At 38.9% G+C, this 5,051-nt stretch overlaps 1 protein-coding gene across 3 annotated transcripts in view; it reads left to right on the top strand.

Annotated features, from left to right (window-relative positions):
- The first annotated feature begins 1,811 nt into the window (after window positions 1–1,811).
- Window positions 1,812–5,051, top strand: part of arhgap5 (Rho GTPase activating protein 5) — a 58,900-nt gene continuing 55,660 nt past the window's right edge. The window contains exon 1 of one of the 3 annotated variants that reach the window (XM_015375274.1): window positions 1,812–1,987. The gene's annotated coding sequence lies outside the window, so the exon portion shown is untranslated. Of the gene's footprint in view, window positions 2,070–5,051 lie in introns of all 3 variants that reach the window. The other 2 variants (XM_015375273.1, XM_015375272.1) reach the window with 2 other exon arrangements.

Below are 5,051 nucleotides of genomic sequence, written 5' to 3'. Positions count from 1 at the left end.
TTTATCAGGCTAGCAGCAGTGTGTTTTTGATTTATGCCAAAGTGGTCTGTGCTATACAATTACGAACTAGCGGTGGGTCTAAATACAGACGAGGCGGTGAGGAAGTGGGGGCAAGTCTGTGCGATAACAGAGGGATATGAGGGTAAAAAGAGCGGGGACCCAGGTGGAAAAAGCGTCCCTAGGCTCTCATGCACCTCGCTCTTCTAGCTGGTCCATCTCCACTAGTCCTTTTCCACAATGGAGGTCATACAAACAAAACAACCCTGTAAGGTACCAAACAAGAAATATGCATAGTGTAGAGCGGATGTAGATTTGACCAATCAGAGGCCTCCTGTCTGCAGCACTATCTGTGGTCACCTACAATTTCGGAGAGGTGCACCAGATTGTCTGTGGAAGGGGCGGAGCCATATCTGCGTTCACTGCGACACACACGCAGACCACCTGGTTTCTCAGTAAAAATAAGCCTTCAGAACAACCTTGCAGGGTGTCTTAAATTTCCTGTGACCATTTTCTTAAAGTTCTTTTAGATACAGGTTGACTTTTATAAAGGTGCCTTCACTTTTCTGCTCCTCTCACTTCCCCTTGCTCCTGCTCTGCATCCTTGGCAGCACCTTTTCCACAAAGCTTGTACTTGTGAAAGAGGTTGGAAGTGTTATTACAGCCTAACGGTTTTAGTTTCTATGGTTAGGCATTATAAAAATATCCAAAAAGGAAAAACAATACCAGTTTCACAGCATTTAAAACATGAGAGTTTTGGTTCCGTTCCTCTCTAGAACCAAAACTTGTGCCAAAGGGCCTTCTTTGGAGCCAAAATGCATGCTACAGTGCCCTCTTCGGGGTCAAAACTTGAGCTCAATGGCCCCCTTGGAATGCCCTTCAAAAAGACTGGATGCCACTGACTGTTGCCAAATGCTCATCAAACAGAAGTGAATCCTGAAAAGTAGATGACTTACTGCAGTCAGTTTTTTGTGTGCAAGTTATAGGTTAATCTACATCAAACTCCATTGTGGTAATAAAGTCACAAACTCTAATATTTAATATAAAGGTAACTCTGGATTTTGAGGCACATGGGATGAGCCTTCATAGAGAAGACACATCTACCTTTTTCAAACAAATCCACAAACCAAAGAATCATTTTTGGAAGAAATGAACGCTATAGCAAAACGTTATTCTGGACTTTGAAAATACAAATTCTGTGCTCTAAAAAAACTGGGGTTAATCAGTGTTTGAATTATAATTTTCTCACTTTGTTTTTTCTGTTTTAGATGTTACATCTTGGTGGAGCTGCTAACCTCTGAAATCTGTTTCAGGGCCACAGACTGAGGTATTTCTGAAAATCATGTTCTCAATTTTAAAACACACATGGTCACTTTTCAGAATGATCTCTTTTACTTTTTTTCTATCCTAGGTGAAGAAACAACAGGAAATTATTCTGCCTTTAATTCTTCATTTGTTTTTTTTCTTCTTTTTTTTTCTTGTTTTCTGTGTCATGTTAACTGAAAGAAAAGTGGAATCAGTCAAATTCCTATTTTGAGTGAAAAACTTAAAACTCCTAGTTCTGACAAGTGCTTTAATTTGTCTAAAATAACATGCCGATAGAAAATCTGTTGCATAAGTTAGGTACTGTCACACGAAAGAAGCACGGATGTGGATGAAAGATGAAAAGGGATGGACTACATACCTTGACACACACAAACACACACACACACACACACACACACACACACACACACACACACACACACACACACACACACACACACACACACACACACACACCTATCTCAGGGAGCGAGCAGGAGTGACTGTGTCGCCATTGCCGCTTGGCTGTGCTGTTTGGAGAGAAGGAGGAAGTCTGCAGAGCCAGCTTTCAGTGGATAGCATTCTAACAGTGACAATCTGTTAACATAAGGAGTTATTATTAGTAACGATCTAAGAGGATTACGCCTACAATCAAATCTGACATCGGACAACAAAGAGAAGAAAGGTTTTTATGTTTTTAATCTTCGAATATGGATATGCTAACCACTGTGTTCGCTGTATAGATCTGGGATCCACCATGTTTGTAGGTGGGTAGGGGAATTCATCTGAACATACTTTATTAGCTCGCCCAACACTCTCATTTAAGGACTTTAGGTATCCGCGCGAGCTTAACTTACTCTGTTAAAGTAAACCGGTGTAAGTACACGACTTGCTCTGGCAAACAAACCAACGTTGTGCTATTTTGTTCGAGTACATTCAGTCCAGGCCGGTGCTAACGCTAGCTGTTAGCGAACTCACCCTGCTAGGCTAACCGTGTTCTGCTAACATTAGCAATCGGGATGGAAAGGTGTTTTTTTTTTTTATCCGTTCCGATTTTTTAGGGCCAGATGTGATAAATATTTAAAAACCGTGACGCAAAACCCTCTTTCTGGATGTGTTCAAAGTAACCACTAGATCTTTGTCTTGGTAACATTTAAGTTACACTTTAAATTCATCATTAAGGTATCCTGATTCCTTTTTTTCACAGACTTCTTTCCCAACAAACAAAAAACAAGCATCACATTTGATTAAATCTTTGTCTTTTAGCGAAGTTTCGATTGGAAAATGTTCAACACGTCTGAAGAAAGTTCTTACAATTATAGAATTGTGGTCTTAGTTGAAAGTAGTCATTGGAAGTCATAGATCATATATTTGTACTGGACAATATAAGCGGCATTTTTGATTGTCGTGCAGTCTTTTTTAATTGAGCAAGTAGCCCTCATCCATGGAAAGCAGATGACACAATCCACCATTGCAGCAGGAGTAAATAAGAAGCAATTGCGTCAACATTTCTAGGCAGTGGAACTTAAGACAACAATGCAGGCATATTATGATAAAAAAAACACCAAAACAAAATTTCAGATGTTGATGGAAAATAACCATATTTAGTGTGGCAGATGCCAAGTCAAAGTGTTGATTTGGCAGAGAATTAAAGTGTGTGGGTGGAAAATATATGTGGATTAAATATGTGGCCAGATGTTACCCTGGCAAAAAGTATGTTGCAGTAAATTAAAGGGGAACACCGTTTTTCCTTTACATTGGCACCTTGATTTTACGTTATTACATCATGTTCTACTTACCCACATGAGTTTTGTGTCATTTGGAGCTGTTCCAAAGATATTCGGTTTTGTAATATCCAAGTAATGTCTTCCTATGGGCAACGAGTTGAAGGCACAAACCAAACTGTTCATAATTTGTTCTTTATGGTAGTCAGCATTCATAACATGTAGGCGCATCACTGTCCCCCAGACCCTACGGTTATATATTTTATATTTAAATTTTGTAAAAACAAAGCGGAGTGTGTATGACATTTATTCATCCTGTCCGCTGAACTGCTGCTAGTTTTACTCACATGCCTAGAAGATGTCTAGTGCTACTACCACAGATGATCTCCCTCTTGAAATGGAATTGAACGATTAAGATTAGCTAGCCGAATGAATATAAGGGGTAGAGTGTAGCTGCGTGTGGCCTGGGCTGCCTGTCACAACTCCAGTCCAGCGTGCGGATGGCATCATACACACTCCACTTTGTTTTAAAAAAAATATAAATATAAAAAAAATATAACCCTGGATGTCTGGGGGACAGTGATTCGCCTACATGTTATGAATGCTGGCGTACCATAAAGAATAAATTATGAATAGTTTAGTTTGTGCCTTCAACTCGTTGCCCAAAGCAAGGACATTACTTGGATATAACAAAACCAAATATCTGCAGAACAGCTCCAAATTACACAAAACTCATATGGGTCAGTAGAAAATGATGTAATAACATAAAAACAAGGGGCCAATGTAAAAATACCGGTGTTCCCCTTTAAGATCATATATCAAAATATAATTAAATTCAGTTAGGTCAGAAGTAGATCCAAAAATAATATAGAAGCTCTGAGCATTACATTTTAATGTTAGCTCCATGGGTGGTTCTGTTTTGGAAATAAACAGTTAAGCAGATGAGCTGTGAGCTGGTTAGCACATCAAAAAAGATGATGGGAGAGCACATATATTCAGTCACAGTAATGGTTGATCCCATAGTTATGTCTTGAAGCGTACAACTGGGTCAATTTAGAAAACTGAAAACTGGCCCAATTTTCTGATCTATAATGTTGTTTTTGACAGCAGCCCAGCTGATGCCTCCCTCCAGAATGGTGTCTGTTAAACAGAGCTGGGCCAGATAAACCTAAACTAAAAAGAGAAGAGAACATAAACTGTTTAATTCACAAAAAACAGACATTTTTAAAAAAGATGAAGATCAAGCAGAATGATGAAAAGTGGCCCTCATGTCCTCAAGCAGCTTGGTTTAGGCTTGACGCATGTACACTCCACATGTACCTAAGATTCTAGTCGGGTCCTGGGGGGCATGTACCACAGAGAATGCAAGGGTACAATGCTACAATAAATGACGAAGTATAAAACCACTGTTTTTAACCTTTCAAAACTTCATTGTCCAAGAGTCAGTAATTTCCTTCCAAGAATGTTTTAAAATCACAATGTGTTCATCTTGATGATATTTATTGGCTATGTTACAGTATTTCTCTAGTTTATATATTGGTTCTTGCAGAGGAGTCGGTATAGTTAAACAGTTTATTAATAGCTTTATTTGGAAATGCTGTTCAGGCTGAGGGGTGTGTCAGCTAAAATAAAATTCTTCTGTTTGGACTTTGTGGACACATCATGCATATATTGAACTTAAAGGGGAATGCCGTTTTTTTTATATTGGGCCCTTGATTTTACGTTATTACTGCATGTTCTACTCACCCATATGAGTTTTGTGTCATTTGGAGCTGTTCCCAAGATATTTGGTTAGGTTATATCCTAGTAACATCTTTCTATGTGCAACGACTTGAAGGCACAAACTAAATTGTTCATAATTTATTCTTTATGGTACGCCGGCATTCATAAAATGTAGGTGAATCACTATCACCCAGACATCAGCGGTTATATTTTTTATAAACAAAGTGGAGTGTGTATGGCGTCATCTGCGCGCACCAGCTACCATTCATTCTAGGGCTGCAACTAACGATTATTTTGAAAATC

The sequence above is a fragment of the Cyprinodon variegatus genome, unplaced genomic scaffold (genome assembly GCF_000732505.1).
Source record: "Cyprinodon variegatus isolate N-32 unplaced genomic scaffold, C_variegatus-1.0 Scaffold116, whole genome shotgun sequence".
Classification (NCBI taxonomy): domain Eukaryota; kingdom Metazoa; phylum Chordata; class Actinopteri; order Cyprinodontiformes; family Cyprinodontidae; genus Cyprinodon; species Cyprinodon variegatus.
The sequence above is the reverse complement of the archived record's forward strand: the minus strand, read 5'-3'. Positions and strand labels throughout refer to the sequence as shown.